This window comes from Dama dama, chromosome 26 (assembly GCF_033118175.1).
Source record: "Dama dama isolate Ldn47 chromosome 26, ASM3311817v1, whole genome shotgun sequence".
Taxonomy (NCBI): Eukaryota; Metazoa; Chordata; class Mammalia; order Artiodactyla; family Cervidae; genus Dama; species Dama dama.
This window is the reverse complement of record NC_083706.1, coordinates 22660789-22680942: the sequence shown is the minus strand read 5'-3', so window position 1 is coordinate 22680942 and position 20154 is coordinate 22660789. Positions and strand designations below refer to the sequence as shown.

General features: G+C 37.7%; 1 protein-coding gene across 1 annotated transcript in view; it reads right to left on the bottom strand.

Annotated features, from left to right (window-relative positions):
- Nucleotides 1-20154, bottom strand: part of LAMA2 (laminin subunit alpha 2) — a 659970-nt gene that overhangs the window by 476641 nt on the left and 163175 nt on the right. The gene's annotated exons all lie outside the window — the stretch shown is intronic.

The window sequence follows — 20154 nt, the reverse complement described above, 5'->3', positions numbered from 1 at the left end:
ATACATGCCATTTGACATGCAAATATATATGATATACAGAGAAGTTCTATGCTCTTAATTACTCTAAGATTCAGGTAAGGAATTAAGTTACATGAATGTCTATTGGGAGTAAAGAGGGCAGGTCTGAAAGCAGAGAGAACTGGGCTTGGACTCTGGCTCTATTCTTGCCAATTGTGAACTTCTGACCAAGCTACTAAATCTCTCATCTGTAACAGTGTCTTATAAAGTTGAAGATGACCCATGTAAAATATTTTGCCCCATGTCTTGGACAAAACAAGTTTGCAAAAAGTACCACTAGTAACTCCCTAGATAAAAATGCCTCCGCTGCATTTCTAAACACAGGTACTCTATATATTATATTATAACATTATTTATATTATAAAAAACATAATTTATACAAATAAATTATAAGCAAAACAGTTTATTTCCTAACTGACTCAGATTTATCATAGGCCTCTTATTGATGACACATTTTAGCAAGATGAACAAAATTGTCCAGAATTAACCTCCTTTCATGTAATTCTTTTATCTGTCACTTTTCAAGAGTCTCAAATTTTACATGGGCACTCTTTACAGCTATTCTTTCCAACAGCATATGGTCCAAAAGTTATCTCTCTCTCTGAATTATCACAAGAAAGATTAAAAACTGTGAAAGAAAATCTGAACCATTATCACTTCACAGCATTGGGATGGCAACTCTCAAGAAAAATGCAGAAAATAACAAGGGTTGGCAAGGGTATGCAAAATGAGAAACTTCATGCACTGTTGGGAACATAAATTGGTGTAGCTGCTATGGAAAACTAGGATGGCTCCTCAAAAAGTTAAAAACAGAATCAGCACATGATCTAGTAATTCCACTTCTGTGTATACACTCAAAAAAGAAACAAATGTATGGATTCAAAAAGATTTTTGTACATATGTTATATCAGCCTTATTAGCAATAGCCAAAAGAAGGAAGCAACCAAAGTCTTCATGAACGGATGGGTGGACAGACAAGCAAATTGTGGTCTATACATACAATGGACCTTTTCCAGCCTTAAAAGAATGAAAATTCTGACATGCTACAACATTCTGACATGGATGGCCCTCGAGGACATTATGCTATATGAAATAAACCAGTCCAAAAGGCAAATATTGTATATTTCCACTGATAAGATGTACTTAGAATAGTCACATTCATTGAAACAGAAAGTAGAACAGTGGTTGCCAGGAAATAAACTAGCCCAAAAGACAAATACTGTATAATTCCACTTGTATGAATAGTTAAATTTATCAAGACAGAAAGTAGAAGAGTGGCTGGCAGGGCTGCAACTGGCAGTGTTACTATGTAATGGGTACCAAGTTTCCTGAGTATATTCTAAAAGCAGTGGAAAATACCTTTTTAATGTCTTACTCCATTTCCTAATTTATTTTATAAACAGTGCTATACTCCCAGAATCATTAAATAAATCATTCTTAACACTGATGGGTGGAAAAGCTTATCATCTGAAATGAATTAACTGAGGAAAGTGGCAGTGATGATGATGACGAAGCAATCATGGAAACTGTATTTATGTATTATTACTGAGAAGATGACATATTCCATCCCTCGAATACAAGATTTTATCACAGAAACAGTCAACACTATGAGGGCAGATTGCTATAAATTAAGCATTTACTGTGCATTTGGAAGATTATTCATCTGTGCTTCCCCACCTGGCTTGTTAAATTAATATAATCATAATGGCCCAATGCAGAGAGGCAACTGCTCATTAGGGTTTGGGACTGATTTCCTTGGTTATACTATATTACGGTGCTGATTTTTCGTTCAGTTGAGTTCATTGTTTCAGCAAATTTGAGACTAGTCTACCATGACCTTCCAGTAGCAAACTTGGATGAAATATCACATTAAAATATTTGTAAAAACAAAGAAAACTGAAGTATTTTGACAGGACACATATTACTTTTAATATTTAGACACAAGCTGGCTAATAAGTAAAGGATGCTGTAATCTATTTTTTCTGTACTGTCTTATTAGCTATCACCTTAATTTGAAAATTACACAATCAACACATGTGTGTTTAAATAAACTGAACATTGATAGGTGCTGTGGTGAAAGTTTTCAAATTAAATCTTGGTGTTTGGAGCCATTCAACTTTTATTAAATCTAATAAAAAATGCTGTCACTCACTGAAATTTAATATGGAGCTTTTTTCCCCCTATATTCTGATATTTCCAATACCTGAGTGGTTGAACTCATCCCTCTTAGCAGCTACATTGCCATAGCTGACCATTGCCTTTTTCTTGATCGACTTTATCTTGGCTTCTCTGACTTCACCTTTCTGTCCTCCCTACTCCACTCACCACTGAATTTGAAGTGCCTAGGATTCATTTCCAGTTCCTCCTTTTAACTCTATACTTTCTTTCTAGGTGATCTTAAATAGGGCCTTAGTGTTAAATACAGTGTTAATAATTTCAATCATGCCTTTAATGTTTCCACTTGGATGGTTAATATGCTTTTCAAACATAACACATTAAAACAGAGCCCTTATTTACTACCTACCATTCCTATCCTGTTACTCTTTGAGTCTATGACTATCTCAGTAAGTTATATTTCTTCAGGCTAATGTCCTAGGAGTCTACATCTTTGCCCCACTCCTTTCTCCACTGCACCATTAGATCTAGTCACATCATCCTCCACAGTAAATCCCAAACTACCACTTCCATCCACTTGTGATCCTACCACTATAGTCCAAGTCACCATCACCTCTTGGCTAGAACATTTCAATGGTTTCCTGTCACTGAGTTTTCACTGCTATTTCACTTTAAACATATTCCATTTAGCAGGCATAATAATATCTCTAACAAAATCAATGAAATCACAGTACCTCTTTCTTAAATCCCACTGTGGTTCTCTCATTACACTTAGAATCAAATCTACCTCCTTATCGTGATGGACAACTCTTTCCTACTGTAAGTAGACCTGGGCACTTCCCAGATATCATTTCATATAACTCCTGCTATTCATCACCATGCTCTAGCCACACTGATTTTCTTTTCATTCCTCAGCCTATCAAGTTTATTCCTGTATGGTATAAACTTTACTAGGCATTTTTCATGATTGACACTTTCTGTTAGGTAATTCTTACCTCAAATATCACTTTGTAAAAAAATGCATAGATAGACCATACAGATAAATCAGCCACTTGTATTACTATCACACTGTCCTCTTTTTTGTTTTTTCCATGCCATTTTCACTACTGTAAACTATTTACTTAATTTTCCACGTCCCTTCCCTCTTCCTAACAACCCCTACAATTGGAATTTAATATCTTGGAAAACAAGAACCTCTGTCTCATTCATAATCAGACTTTCAGGCTTAGAAAGTGTCCATCATGTAGTACTCAATAAATACTTTTCAAGTGTATTATTATTAAATTATTTTCTTTATGTATTATTTAGGGCATGGTGCTTCCTACCTAGGATCACACCTCTACTTTGATTAGGATTGCTTCAGATGATAATTTTATGCCTCTAAGATTTTTCAGGATGTTCCCTGTTTTAAATATGTTTTCTTGCCTTTTTCATAATCCATCACAATGTTCCAATAATTAGTGTATTTAAATATTGAAGCAATAATTGAAACTGCCCCTTAAATTCACTCCAAAACCCTGAAAAATTATTATCAGATAATATCCTCTGGTTTTTAAATATAAATAAAACAAATACATATTTTGTTTCTAATAGAAAAATTGTTTAATGCTGAATAAAACACTAAAAGCAGCTGTTTTAAGGCATCACAGAGCAAACAGAGCAGCCAGATTTGATTAAAGAGACACAGACCAAGATGAGTGGGGCATGTTCCTCCACATCCACAAAGCTCCACAAAGTTACATCCTGAGCTCCCCCCAGTCTCACAGGATAAAAAGATCAACACCGAAGGTCAAGGTTATGAAGTCAGCTAGAATGTGATGGGCCATGAGCCATAGAGACATAAATCTCACATTCTCCGTAGCTTTTGTCTTCAAGAGATTTGACAAGTTGAGTGGTAAAGGAACCAGAAGATAAACGCCATGCAAAAATTAACTCACAAGCAGTGAAGAGCTAAGCAGATCTTTGGTAAGTTTCATAGAGCTTAGAAGACAAAAGTTAAAGCTCAGACTCTGCCAAAAATCTTCCAATTATGAACCCTGAAGTTCTACCCCTACACATAAAGGAAAATCAGAAACAGCCATCAGAATTCCTGATCAGGCCACAAAAATCTAAACAGCTGATTCAATCAAGGCAATCTGATCCTACTCTAACTCTTGCCAGAATGAAAATAAAGTCATTTATGAGAATTTTTAGAAATTTTCAGACACAATATATATTACTTAATTAAAAAAAAAAAACTACCAAGTTTTCTATGAATCAGTAAACCAAGAAGGGAGAAAAAGAAAATAGAAACACACTCACAGATGTTTCAAATGTTAGTTATCAGACATATAATTAAAAATAACTATAATAAATGTGTTCCAGATGACTAAATAAAAAAGTAGTCTGGAATCTATTTTTAAAGTGTCAAATGGAAACTCTAGAACTGGAAAATAGATTTATTGAAATTAAGAATTCAGTACATGCATTTAATACAAGATTAGATCAAAAAACAGAAAGCATTAATATACTGAAAAAATAGGGCACCAGAAAATGTATAAAGAAAGCCTGAGAGAGAGAAAAGAAGAAAATTGAGACAAGTGTAAAATATATAATGAACATTCCTAAATTTTTAGGAAAAATTTAACATATGTGTATCTGAAATCCCAGAAATAGAAGAGAAAAAGTGGACAGAAACACCACTTGAGGAAATACTGGCTGGGAGATTTCCAAACCAGAGAAATACATCAACCATAGAATCTAGAAGGTTTTGAATCCCAACCAGTTTATTTATATAAATGAAATCACTCCTAAACACACTGTAGTAAAACTTGGAAAATCAAAGACAAATAAAACCTTCAAAGTCAGAAAAAGACACCTTCCTTTCAAAGATGAAGCAATGAGACACTTACTGACTTTACCATATAAATTATCAAAGTCAGGCAATGATGATATAAAACTGTAAAAGTGTTGGGAAAAACTTATAAATTATAATTTTGTTACTAATGAAATATATAAATCAAAATTAAAGGGAAAATAAACACTTTTGGGAAAAAATTGAGAGAATCTGTCACCAGCAAATCATTAAAAAATAAAAAGAGGAAAATGACCTTATACAAAAGTATACTAACAAAAGAATTAACAAAGAGCAACAGAAAAAGTTAAACATGTGTTTAAAATTAAATGAATATGGCCTGTTTGCTGCTGCTGCTAAGTCACTTCAGTCGTGTCCAACTCTGTGCGACCCCATACACGTAGTGGCAGCCCACCAGGCTCCCCCATCCCTGGGATTCTCCAGGCAAGAACACTGGAGTGGGTTGCCATTTCCTTCTTCAATGCATGAAAGTGAAAAGTGAAAGTGAAGTCCCTCAGTCGTCTCCGACTCTTAGCGACCCCATGGACTGCAGCCTACCAGGCTCCTCCGTCCCTGTGATTTTCCAGGCAAGAGTACTGGAGTGGGGTGCCATTGCCTTCTCCGATGGCCTGTTTATGATAGTAATAATGACTATTTCTGGAGCTTAATATATAGATAGGATTAAACACACCAGAACTATAGGTCAAAATATAACTGGAGTGAGGGAGAATGGGGGTTGAATGGAGAGTATAGAGTTAAAATGTCATAAGGTCTTTTGCCTTGTCTGGGAAGTGGTAAAAGTATCAATTTATAGCAAATTCTGAAATCAAAAATGCATGCTGTACGATTTATGGTAATTAATGCAAGTAATAAAAGATTGCACAGGACACGTATTAATGAAAGGAGAAACAGAAAATGGGAAAAAATCTTTAATATCCAAAAAAACTAAAGTCAGATGGAAAAATATAACAAAAATAAGACAAATAGAAAACAAATGGGAATATGGCGTTTTGAACCCAAATATTAATAGTGATTGATATTAAAAGCAAATAATTAAATATCCAATTTAAAGGCAGTGGCCACTAGACTGGTTAAATAAACAATTCAACTACATACTGCTCACAGCAGACACTTCTTAAATATAAAGACCCCAGAGTAAACCAAAAAAATCTATGTTGTGTAAACACTGACAAACGTAGCTACAGAAGTAAACCTTACATAGGGTAATGTGTGTGTTTCAATCCTATGCTCTCATATGGAAGATTTACTTCTGTAGCTTCACTAGCTTCCTTTCGGTTAGTGTTTACATAATATAGTTTTTTTGGTTTATTCTGTGGTCTTTATACTGAAGGAGTACATGTTGTGAGTAGTCTGTAGTTGAATTGCTTATTTATTCAGGGAGGTTGCTACATAACACAGGGAGGCCAGCCCAGCACTGTGACCACCTAGAGGGGTGGGAAGGGTGGGGTAAAGGGCGGCTCAAGAGGGAGGGGACGCATGCTACTTAGGCTCACTCACCATGCTGTATGCAAAAGCCAGCAGAATACTGTAAAGCAATTATCCTCCAGTTAAAAATACATTTTACAAAATGCAAATCTTAAAGGTAGAATGATAACTAGCAATAGTATTGAAAAGGGTTGATACAACTCAAATCCTAAATTTTTATGACCCTAAAATAGTTTCAATATATATAAACAAAAATTTACGGATATATTTATAAAACTGCAACCAATGATTACAGAATCCATATTCTTTCTAAGTGCACAAATTTCATGGACCAAATTATAAATGAAAATGTCTCTAAAAATTGAATTTCAAAGAATTTAAAATATAATGACACCAGTGAAGTTAAGTGAGAAAAAATAACAAAAAGAGATGAGAAAAACATTTAATAGTTTGGGAATGGAGTATGTTGCTTCCAAATAAATCACGTATTGTGGGAAATTATAATGGAGACTGCACTCAGTTGTGTCCTTCTCTTTCCGATCTCATGGACGGTAGCCCGCCAGGCTCCTCTGTCCATGGAATTTTCCAGATAAGAATACTGGACTGGGTTGCCATTTCCTCCACCAGGGGACCTTAACAACCAGGACTCGAACTCGCGTCTCCTGTGTGTCCTGCACGGGCAGGCAGATTCTTCACCGATGCTGCCCGCCTGGGAGGCCCGAGTGAAATAATATCAGAGACAGCTTCTAAGGACAGGACACACTGGTAATGAATAAGGTTACTTCTCAACGATTAAAAATTCAAGTCTTCAGGAGGATATAATAATAACAAAATAGTACAGAAGGTGTTGTAAAAGTTTCAACACTCAAGTGACCCCCTTTTTGGGCTTCCTCTATATAAATATTAATTTTCATATAATACTAAGTATATATAGAATCAATAATTTCTTCAAGTTGCATGTCAAATGAAATTTAGAGGTAGCCTTCAAATATCCCAACAATTCAGCTGTTTTTGAACTGCTAAACCAGTTTTTCTTTTGCTTTTTTAAGTCACGCTCATTACAATTCTGGCACATTTGTTCTCTGTGCCGTTCTTAGTCACTTAGTCGTGTCCAACTCTTTGTGACCCCATGGACTGTAATCCGCCAGGCTCCTCTGTCCATGGGGATTCTCCAGGCCAGAATACTGGAGTGTGTTGCCATTCCCTCCTCCAGGGGATCTTCCCAACCCAGGGATCGAACCCAGGTTTCCCCCATTGCGGGAGGACTCTTTACCATCTGAGCCACCACGGGAACCCATGTTTACTGAAGTGGGTAGCCTATCCCTTTCCCACAGGATCTTCCAGGCCCAGGAATTGAACCAGGGTCTCCTACACTATAGGTGGATTCTTTACCAGCTGAGTTACCAGGGAAGTCCATTTGTTCTCTGCTCAGCATTATTACCTGTGTAGAAGGCCAGGAAGTATTACTTACTATCAACTACTGTGTGGCAGCATACTGGCTACTTGCCTATATTATGTCACTTCATTCTTACAACAGTCTTCTTCGGAAAGATGTGGTGCTATTAATTCTGTTTTCCATATGACCAAATTGAGGAGCATAAAAGTAGGACAATTTACCAAACGTAGATGAACTGACAAGTGATAGATCAGGAAATGGAAGTGGGCAAAATTATATCTATTCCTTTTTCTTAGCCTCATACTCATCCTTCTTGCTGTTTTTGTATTTTTAAGACTCAGGATCATACTGAAAACAGGTATTATCTACAAATTAAAACACACATGTTATCACGTAACTTAAACATATAGTCAACTTCTAGGGAAATACCTCTAATTTATATGTGCATATGGTGCAAAACTGGGTTTCCCTGGTGGCTCAGATAGCAAGGAATCCACCTGCACTGCAGAGACCTGGGTTCAGTCCTTTGGTTGGGAAGATTCGCTGGAGAAAGGCATGGCAACCCACTCCAGTATTCTTGCCTGGAGAACTCCATGGACAGAGGAGCTTGGTGGGCTACAGTCCACGGGATCGCAAAGAATTGGACATGACTGAATGACTAAGCACAGCATATAATGTATAACTATATATAATTATTACAGTAAGTGAAAACTAGACTCCAAGAATATAGTGGGAGAATACACAATATTCCACCAACATGAGGAAATAGTTGTATTTCATGTGTGGAAGTCATCAGACAGTTGTGAAATATTGCCCACATTCAGTCTATTTTAGGCAGTCCTGTTCAGACTTTCCATAACAGAATCAGTATGATTTAAAATTTTTAACAGATATTTTCCCACAAATATTTAACAGATCTTTTCATCATGTATTATTACCTCTATTTTTAAATAAACAATTCTCTAAGTTACTCCCTGGTTTCAAGAATCACTTCCCAAGGCAATCATCTTGACACTATTTGAAGGAGGACCTGCATCCCCAAAAAATTTACATTTTCATGATGTTGCAAGAATTTAGTTTATTAGCTATTTACATGAAAACACAAAATATCCTTTGTCTAGAATCTTGTTGAAACAGCACTCTGATGGCATTTTCCCCCTTATATACATTTTTCCACTAGAAAAATTTAAAATGTCAATTAAAAAATTACAGTTCTAGACTTCTCTGTTACAAAGGAAGACTTAAAATTTATTAAAATCTGCTTTACCCCAATAAAGTTATAAATGTGGTAAAGCCACACAGATTATGACAAATATGACTGAAATTTAGAACATGTTTAGTAAAAGGATTAGTAAGAAAACTTATTTCATACTGTTTAACCTGAGACTTAAAGGAAAAAGCATACATTTAAAAATTCATAGCATGTTCTATCATAAGAAACACAGAAAGAATATTTCTTCCTTTAAGTTTCAGCTTTAATAAAATTCTTACACTATGAATTGATGTTTTAGCTGTTTATTCATTCAATCATTTATTCACTTAATAGAAATCTATAAAAATATAAATCTATAGACTATCTCTTATATGTTGAGTACCATTCCAAGTGTTTAGAATGTGGCAATTCAAAAACAAAAAACAAAAAAGTATCTCCACTCTCATGAAAATTTTAAAAGGTGAGATAAACAACATTCAACATAAATACAGATCGTCCTGGACTTACTATGCTTCACTTCTGACTTTGATTTGGAACTTTTCCAGCCTTGAGATAAGTGGAACGATGCTCTCCTATGATGCTGTGAGTACATAGGGCTGTGAGCACAAGTCCCACGTCAGTCACGGGATCAGGAGAGTAAGAAAGTGATGCACTTATAACCACACTCTGTACACACACAACCATTCTGTTTTTCATTTTCAGTACAGTAGTCAATAAATTACTGGTGAAATAGTTAACACTTTATTATAAAGAATGCCTGTGTTAGGTGATTTTTCCAGTGTGTGTTCTGAGCATGTTTAAGGCAGGCTCAGCTGAGCTATGATGTTTGGTAAGTTAGGTGTGTTAAACGCATTTCAGCCTATAATATTTTCCATTTGCTATTGGTTCATTAGAATGTGATCCCATCATCAGCCGAGGAAGAGCTATAAAAAATATATGCAATAAGTTAGGCAGCCATGTTAGTAAGTTAGACAGCCATCATTCCATAGCAAATAGATGGGGAAAAAGTAGAAACAGTGGCATATTTTCTTTTCCTGGGCTCCAAAATCACTGTGGGTGGTGACTGCAGCCACAAAACTAAAAGATGCTTGCTCCTTGAAACAAAAGCAATAACAAAACAATTGTATTAAAAAGCTGAGCCAGCACTTTGCCAACAAAGGTCCATATAGTCAAAGCTATGGTTTTTCTAGTAGTCATGTACAGATGTAAGCATAGGACCACAAAGAAAGCTGACTGCCAAGGAAATGATGCTTATGAACTGTGGTGTTGGAGAAGACTCTTGAGAGTTCCTTGGACAGCAAGGAGATCAAACCAGTCAATCCTAAAGGAAATCAATGCTGGATATTCATCAGAAGCTGAGGCTCCAATACTTTGGCCACTTGATGTGAAGAACTGACCAATTGGAAAAGACCCTGATGCTGGGAAAGATTGAGGGCAAGAAGAGAAGGGGGCAACAGAGGATGAGATGGTTAGATGGCATCACAGACTCAATGGACATGAGTTTGAGCAAACTCTGGGAGAGCGGGAAGCCTGGCATGCTGTAGTCCATGAGGTCACAAGAGTTGGACATGAATGAGCAAATGAACAAGACAGCCATGAATTTTATGCAGAAAAATAAAGCAGGAAAATGGGCTAGGAAATAGGGAGGGGTTTGCAAGTTTAAATGGGATTATCAAGGAAATTCCCACAAAGAACAGGATATTTGAGTAAAAATCCAAAAGAAATAGGGAAACAGACTATATGAAAATTGAGGAAAATGATTCCAGATAGAAGAAACAGCAAGTGCAAAGGATTTCAAGACCAATAAAGTAACTAGTGGAGTAACTGAAGAGGGGAGATTGAGGCCAGAGATGAAAGCAGGTGAGGTAAAGCGCCTGTAAATCCTGGTGGGTAATTGTGCTTTTTCCATCAAGTGCCATTAAAGCTTTCGTGGAAGGAGTGATCTGATCTGATTTTTAAGATCTGATCTGATTTTGTGCTAAGGTCAACATGAGTGAAGTGTTGAAAGTAAAGTGAAGGGGAGACAACCATAACTAATGTTCTGCACAATATAGACACTAAAGGTGGTAGTCACCTTTGTTAGTGATTAAAAAGAAAGAAAAGAAATATAACACTAAGTCGTGTCCGACTCCTGCGATCCCATGACCTACTGTAGCCTGCCAGGCTCCTCTGTCCATGGGATTCTCCAGGCAAGAATACTGGAGTAGGTTGCCATTTCCTCTCCAGGGGAACTTCCCAACCAAGGAATTGAACCCAGGTCTCCTGCATTGCGGGCAGATGCTTTACCAACTGAGCTACACAGGAAAGCAGTGATTAAAAGGTCAGCACAAATTCATTGAGAGAGAGAATATGCTTTCTAATTAACCACATATCCTGCTTGTGACACTGAAGCAGTGATCTTAAAAAAAACTAAAGGAACTGTGAATTTAATGATATTCTGCTATACTAAAAAAGACATGTCATATAGGACATTTTGAATGTGTAGATTATAATCTCCACTATAGTTCTATATTCAACCATTTAGCAGTGACACAAATAATACCAAGAAAAAAATTCAGTGATTTGAAGAGCAATCATGAACCATACTTTCTTCACATCTGCTGAGCTCCTGACAGATGCTGAGTGCCATGAGGGATAGAAACAGTCTGTGAACTCTGTCTTCAAGAATGTGCAATCTAGCAGGTCTCCAAGAGATAGATCAAATAGACTTTGTTGAAGAGAATCATATTCAAACAGGACTACGTAAATCTTGCCTGAATTTTTAATATATCACATGTGTGTCTTCCTCATTTATAGATGTGTGTGTGCTCAGTCGCGCCTTCCTCTTTGAGATCCCATGGACTGTAGCCTGCCAGGTTCCTCTGTCCATGGAATTTTCCAGGCAAGAATACTGGAGTGGGTTGCCATTTCCTACTTCAGGAGATCTTCTCGGCCCAGGGATTGAACATGCTTCTCCTCCATCTCCTGCACTGGTAGGAAGAATCTTTACCACTGAGCCATCTAAGAAGCCCTTTTATTTATATAATGCGATATTAAATGCAGGAATATAATTTACAACCCCTTTCTACCTGTTAACTGTACCTATCCTATGCTTTTCATGCTTTATTATTACATAAGGGATTAATTACATTAACAGTTTAAGAAAAAATGGTTCCATGTAATTCACGAGTCCCTGATGGTTCTGTGGTAAAGAATCTGAATGCCAGTGAAGGAGACATGAGTTCAATCCCTGAGTCAGGAAGATCCCCTGGAGAAGGAAATGGCAACCCACTCAAGTATTACAGTCTAGGCAGTCCCGTGGACAGTGAAGACTTGTAGGCCACAGTCCATGGGGCTGCAAAAGAGTCAGACATGACTGAGCGACTAAACGACAACAGCAGACTATTCACACAGATTTCAAAATTACAGTAATATTTATATAGAAATGCTAATTCAACCTCCTCTAAAACATAGCTGTCTTTTTTACACTGTTAACCAGTCTCACTAGATATGGTTCTGCAAGGTCAATGAATAAAATATTCAGGTCAATAAGATATAGAGTTGACCTCTACAGTTGGAAGACAATCTTTCTTGACAAACATATTTTTAGTTTTGGGGGATAAACCAGGAAGAGAAGGGAATTACTTATTGAAATAATGGAGATTCCCACATAACTAATTCTGCAGTGTACCTGGATTATACAGGAATGAATATGAATATGTTTTTTAAAGGTCTTTTAAAAAGCTACCCCTCTCTGTTTTAACCTACTTGCCAATCAACTCTCTTCCTAAACAAACCAAAAGGCAGGTCTAAGAAATTGGCCAGATTTTTAAAAGTTACAAAATGAGATCAGATATTATAACACATATTATAGTGAAAATCTGGTTGGATAGACATCTTATTAATCTTCACTTCCTTATTATTATCATTTAAATTGATGTATATTTTTCTTTGCCATTATACTGGGGATTTGTTTTTTTTCAAGTTTATGCTGATACTAGGTTGTTTACAATAACTGTAATTGTCAGATGGAATTTAGTCATTACATTGCTATTATCCTTATTTCAATTTCTTGCCATGATGTTATAATATTTATTTTGTTAATCTAGAACTCAGGGTACCAGCGAGATTAAATTATTTGCTCAATATATGATATGAATAAATAGTAGAATTGGGAAAAATTAATAATTCCGTAGTAATAAAAACGCAAAACAATTTGTAAAATAAGTACCTACTTTCTTCTCAGTAAGTATTATATTCTTCTAGTACTTACCTTGAATGTTAAAATACCAGAGAAATTCCCCAGTGTAATCTGTAATGATGCAATCAAGGAAATGTAATGGTGACTGCTATTAAAAATAGTAATTTATCAAAAGTATTTCACAGAGAAGCCAACTATATATCAATGACCAAAAAAAAAAAAAAAAGGGCACTTGTTGAAATTCATGCATTTCAAAATAAAAAGGAGAACTAATAACTGGTCAAACCTCTTGCGGAATCAATGGCAAATAAACATTTAGTGATATTTACCTATTCATTATAAAACTGATGCCCTTGTCTCCCAGCTGAATAATAGCCATATAATGATGAATAACCTCTTAATCCTTCATGCTGTAGGTGAAAAAGACTGAAGTCATGCTGTTTTGGAGACATGCTGAAGTGTAGTAGAAAATGAGATCTGTTTTATGACAAAAGAGATGTTGGCTATACTCTCCCATAAGTGAGAGGATAATCTGGTATTTCTTGAACCCAAACAATGCATGGACCCCTTGAAACTATATACCAAAAATTTTCCCTAAATTAGGTCTTCAGAGACCAGCTTAGTAAACACTGGCCTAGTTTGGAGTCTGAATTCAGACAAACTCAGGACGACATTCCAGTCCTGCCTGTACAGACTTTATAAAAGGCCGTCACTTAACTTTTTAAAGTGTCCATGTGCTTCTGTTATTAAAAGAGATAATAATGCTAGCTACCTTACAGGCTAATTGTGAGAAATAAATGAAGTAACAAAGATGTCCACATCTTCTATGTTGCCAATGCATTATAATATGCCTTCCTGCAGCTTTGCTCCTTAATTGAATAGGTTCTGAGAACCTATTCACAGTCTGTTACTCCAAAGCCTGAAGCCAAACAAGAGGTCTAAAGTCCTTTCCTGTCTGCGGAATTCCCATATAAAACCTGGTAACAAAACCTGTTTAGCTTTTTATATCATTAAATCATTGACTAAATTAAAATCTTGAGACAAGCAGAAATAAGGATTTATTTTATTTTGTAGATTGTTTTCCCCTTCTCTTGAAGACAGGATGAGTTGATTTACAGGCAGTAAGAAGGGCTGAATAAGGACATGGGTGGGCGCCACCTTGGGTTATGAGACCATATGAGGACACATCTCTATACCACTTCCACTAGATGTATTTCAGACTTTAGAGACAGGCAAATCGATGTTGTAAACATATTTCTGCCACTTGTTATGAAGACTGAACCAAAAAAGATGTCTGAGTATTCACTCATTTTAAGGCCATTAAACGAAAGACGTAAATGAGAGAACAGGAAAACAAGTCCACAATACCTCTTGAGATACCATGTGGGAATGTATGAGGGGTGATGCAAAGAAAATAGGAAAATATAAATAACTTTATTGAAAAATGGGTTCTCAGATGCACACTTTGACCTGTGGAATTACTAATGATCGGTATGTTGAACAAAACTGATTTAGTAAAAACTTGTGATTGCATCATTCAGTGATGAATTAGAAGGAAAAAAATGCTGCTATTTTTAATAACAAATATAGACATTCTTTGGAGATGCTGCAGGTTCAATTCCAGACCATTGCAACAATGTGAATATCTCAATAAAGTGAGTCACATGAATTTTTTTGGTTTCCCAGTGCATATAAAAGTTTACACTATACTGAAGGCTATTAAGTGAGTAACGATACTGTGTCTAAAAGAAAAAAACAAAATACCATACCATATCTCAATTTTAAAATACTTTATTGCTAAAAATGCTAAATATATCTGATCCTTCAGCGAGTCACCATCTTTTTGTTGGTACTGAGTCTCGATTGGAAGTTAATGGCTGTTGAATATCAAGGTAGAGGTTGCTAAAGGTTAGGTGTTTGTGGCAATTTCTTAAAACAAGACAATATTGTTGCATTGATTTACTCTTCCTTTCATGAACAATTTCTCTGTAGCATGCAATGCTATTTGATAACATTTCACCCAAGTGCTTTCAAAATTGGAGTCAATCCTTTCAAACACTGCTGCTACTTTGTCAACTAAGATATGTAATATTCTAATTCCTTTTTTTGTCATGTCAACACTCCTTACAACACTGTCACCAAGAGTAGATTCCAAGTCAGGGAATCAGTTTCCTTGGTTATCCATAAGAAGCAACTCCCCATCTGTTAATCATGAGGTTGCAGGAATTCAGTCATATCTCAAGGTCCAGTTCTAATTCCAGTTCTCTTGCTATTTCCACCTCATCTGTAGCTACTTTCTCTACTAAAGTCTTGAACTGCTCCAAGTCATCCATTAGGGTTAAAACCAACTTCTTTCAAACTCCTATCACTGTTGATATTTTGAGCTCTTCCTAGGCATCACTAATTTCTTACTGCCATCTAGCATGTTGAATCCTTTCCAAAAATTTTCAATTTATTTTGCCCTGATCCATCAGGAGAATCACTATCTATGACAGCTGTAGTCTTATGAAATATATTTCTTAAATAATAATACATAGAAGCTGAAATTATTCCTTGATCCATGGACTGCACAATGGATCTTGTGTTAGCGAGCATGAAAATCACATAAATCTTACTGTACATCTCTATCAGTGCTCTTGAGTGACTAGATGTGTTGCCAATGAGGAGTAATATTATGAAAGAATTTTTTTTTTGAGCTATAGTTCTCAACAGTAGGCTTAAAATATTCAGTAAACCACCTTGAAAACAGCTTGCAATCATCTAGGCTTTGTTGTTCCATTTATAGAGCACAGGCATAGTATTAATAGATTATGCAAGATTCACTTGGGCCCTGGGATTTCTGGAATGGTAAATGGCCTTTCCTTTTCATTGGCCTTACCTCCAAGTCACTGGCTACATTAGCCCTTACAGGCTAAGAGAAAGTCAGCCTGTCCTTTAAAGATTTTAAAGCCATGTATTGACTTCTTGTCTCTAGCTATAAAAGCCCTAGATGGTATCTTCTTCCAATAGAAGACTATTGAAAATCTGTTGTCCCCATTTTCATGATTATCCTCTGGATAACTTGCTGCAGCTTGCATCTCATCTACATTAGCACTTGCTGCTTTACCTGACGCTTATATGTTATGGAGATGGCTTCTTTCTTTAAACCTCATACATCATTCTCTACTGGCTTCACAGTTTTCTTCTGCAGCTTCCTCACCTCTCTCAGCCTCTGCACAATTGAACAGAGTTAGCGTCTAGCTCTGGATTAGGCTTTGGCTGAAGGGAAGGCTCTAGCTAGTCTGATCTCCTTTCAAGATCAATAAAATGTTCACAGGTCAGCAATAATGCTACCTTGGTTCCTACTCATCTGTGTGTTCAGTGCAGTGGACGTTTAGTTTCCTTTAAGAACTTTTCCATTGCATTCAAAACTTGACTACCTGTTGCAAGAGGACAAGTCTTCCGCCTATCTTGGCTTTTGACATGCCTTTCTCACTAAGCTTATTTAATTCTAGTTTTTGATTATAAAGTGAGAGTTATGCAACTCTTCCTTTCATTTGAACACTCAGAAGCTATTGCAAGGTTATTAACTGCAGGGTTAGGAATTTCAATGTTGCATGTCTCAGGCAATAGAAAGGCCCAAAGAGAGAGAGAGATGAGAAAATGACCGATTAGTGAGCAGTCAGAACACATGCAACAGTTACTAAGTTCATCTTCTTATATAGCTCCATGGTTCATGGACCCCAAAAAGTCGTAATAGAGCTTGCTGATCCACCCCCTCCCACCTGACCCGGTTCCTCTCGTGAGGTCTGGGTGAAGAGGTTTCTCCCCACTACTTGCAGCACCGGGTTGGCGTCTTTAGGGCTCTGTGGCTTTGGCACCTGGAACACAAGGCCTTTTGCCACTGTGTCGTGTGCTCTGCCGTACCCTCTGCTTCTGGGGTAGCAAGCATCCCTGCTGTTGCCACATTACCGAGGCCAAGTTCCACGCAAGGAAGGCTGCCGGCTTCCTTCACCTTCATATCCCCTGCTGTAGGGTAGCAGAGCCCAGGCCTCCACGTTTGGCTTGGGCAGAGTGCCAGCCTCCTCGTAAGCATCTTTACAAGCAGCCACATTTGGGGAAATGGAAAGGAGGAAAGGAGACTGAATGAGAAGTCTCATCATCAGGGCTGCAGCCTTAACTTGGCACAAGCCAGAGTCGCAAGGGTATTGCTTCTTCCGTTTGGGTCACAGAATGAAGATGATGCAGAGGAAAACCACAGCTGACTCTTACAATCATGTTGCAAGAGTGAGAAAAAATCCTTTGGAGATCAAGCCCTGAGCCTTTGGAGTAGGAACGCTGACTCCAAGACCCTAGACTACCAGAGAAGTAACACTGCTGCTGCTGCTGCTAAGTCACTTCAGTCGTGTCCGACTCTGTGTGAGCCCATAGATGGCAGCCGACCAGGCTCCCCCGTCCCTGGGATTCTCCAGGCAAGAACACTGGGGTGGGTTGCCATTTCCTTCTCCAATGCATGAAAGTGAAAAGTGAACGTGAAGTCGCTCAGTCTTGTCCGACTCTTAGCGACCCCATGGACTGCAGCCCACCAGGCTCCTCTGTCCATGGGATTCTCCAGGCAAGAATACTGGAGTGGGTTGCCGCGGAGTATCAAACAGTGAGAACTCACACAAAGGAAACCACTTGAATACAAGACCTAGCATCACCCAACCACCCTGTGCAGGACGCCTCATCTAAACAAGCTCACTGCAGGTGAGCTATAGTAAAAAAAAAAAAAAAAGGTTGTAATAGCAACACCAAAGCTCACTAATCACAGATTGCATATCAAATATAATAACAATGAAATACTGTAAGAATTACCAAAGTTTGACACAGAGACATGAAGTGAGCAGAGACAGTTGGAAAAATGGTGCCAAGAGACTTGTTGGCCACAGAGTTGTCACAATCCTCCAATTTGTAAAAAAAAGAAAAATAAAAATGCAATACCTGTGAAACGCAAAATGAATCACAATGAAACGAGCTCTGCCTGTTAACATCACTGTAGTTGAGCTCAAAGAATAGTCTACATGATGTGAGCAAATTATGTTAAGAGTTGAGTGTCTTGCTCGTATGATCTAAAAGCATAGGTGAAGAGTAAACCTGAGCAATGAAACGCCACTATTTGCTGCTTCTCTATCCCAGGAGATGACCCAAGACAATAGGCAGCAGACTCATTCCTGACTGGAAAGTTAGACTGCAACTTTTAGTGACCATATGACAGGGAACGACTGCTGTGCCTGGCAAAGGACGAAGCTGTGTTTATCCAGAGAGGGATGAAGTCCGTTTTGAGGCTAGGATTTTTAAGGGAAATTCACGTACAAGATTTCACTAAAGCATAATTCATCAGTGTAGTGGTTTGCCTTCCTTCCCTGATTGTACTCTGAGACTTCCTGACAAATACTATTAACTCAAAGCTGTTATTCAGTTGCCCACATAAGTAGAAAATGAGTAAGGGCTTCCCCGATGGTGCTAGAGGTAAAGAATCCACGTGCAATGCAAGAAGATCCCCTCGAGGAGGGCATGGCAACCCACTCCCTTATTCTTGCCTGGAGAATCCCAAAGATAGAGAAGCCTAGCGGGCTACAGTCCATGGGGTCGCAGAGTCTGATACGACTGAAGCAACTTAGTATGATGAGTAGAAATAAATCCACACCTGTGGGCAATTGCTACAGTACTGAGTCCTTGCCACTATCCTGCTGCTCGGGTCAAAATGAGTTCCAGGTAGGTGGAAAGAGAGTCTGCCTTGAGGCCCACCAACCAGCTCTGTGCAATTCCTGAATCTGGGCACCCTGGCCATAACGGGCCCTCAACGTAAGGGGGACAGTTTGTACTGTTGATGACAAACAGCACCCATTAGGGAGATGCCTGGTGCCCATGTGGCCTCCTGAGAGCGTCACTAACTCCCCCTGGCTGGTGCTTTCCTCCACTGTGACCACACGTGAAAACACAACCTCTCCCACGAACACTGTCTGTCATTGGCTACTTTAGCTACATCTTCTCCACGAACCCCACACTCCTCTGCCGCTCTGCGCCCACAGTGCAGGGAGGACTGGCTGAGTCTTTCTGAGCCGACTGCAGAGAGTGAGGGAGGAACAGGCTGAGCTAAAGAAGTCATCCAGGCTCAATATTTCCAGTCTCAGCCTTCAGACAATCAAAGAAAATTTGTATTTGGAATAACAGTAAAATATAGGCACATGCTTCCAGATTCCATCCTATTTGCAACCCTAAATAATTTGGGGTGATGGTTATTCTTGACTAAACATTTCAACCTGAGCTGAATATGGTGAACAGAAAGGAGAAAGAAATTAAGCATAGAAGGTACCTAGACCTGTGTGTCACAAACACTAACCAACTCCAACATCAACTTTTATACAACTACAACGCTTGTTACCTCATTTACTGGCCCAAGTGTAAGTTAAGAATCAACTGCCCAGCTTGTTTAACTCTCAGTAATGAGAGGCAATTAACTCAAGAGCCTGGTTATCGAAGAACCTTTCAGTATACACACCATGAACAGTGTAGCAGCACTCTATTATTTTAAAAGTTAAAACATGAGAATTCCCTGGTGGTCCAGTGGTGAGGACTCCACACTTCCATTGCTGAGGGTGCAGGTTTCATCCCTGGTTGGGGAACTAAGAATCCACAAGACATGAGGTGTGACCAACAAAAATAAAATTTAAATGGTACTGTTACATTTTATGTAAAATTTTGTTGACCAATATTCTTATCATTAACCCTCATTAGTTAGAGTCAGTTCCTAATTCAGTTTTAAATTCCTCATGTGAATTCATGTTAATTGTGCTTTAGAAATAAATGCCAAATATTTTTAAATAACAATATACTAAATGAATAAGTCCTTTTGTCACTGAGTCAAGAAAATAACGGAAGGTAATAAAAGAGTATCCTTTCACCCAAGAACTAGTAAGTATACAAATAGT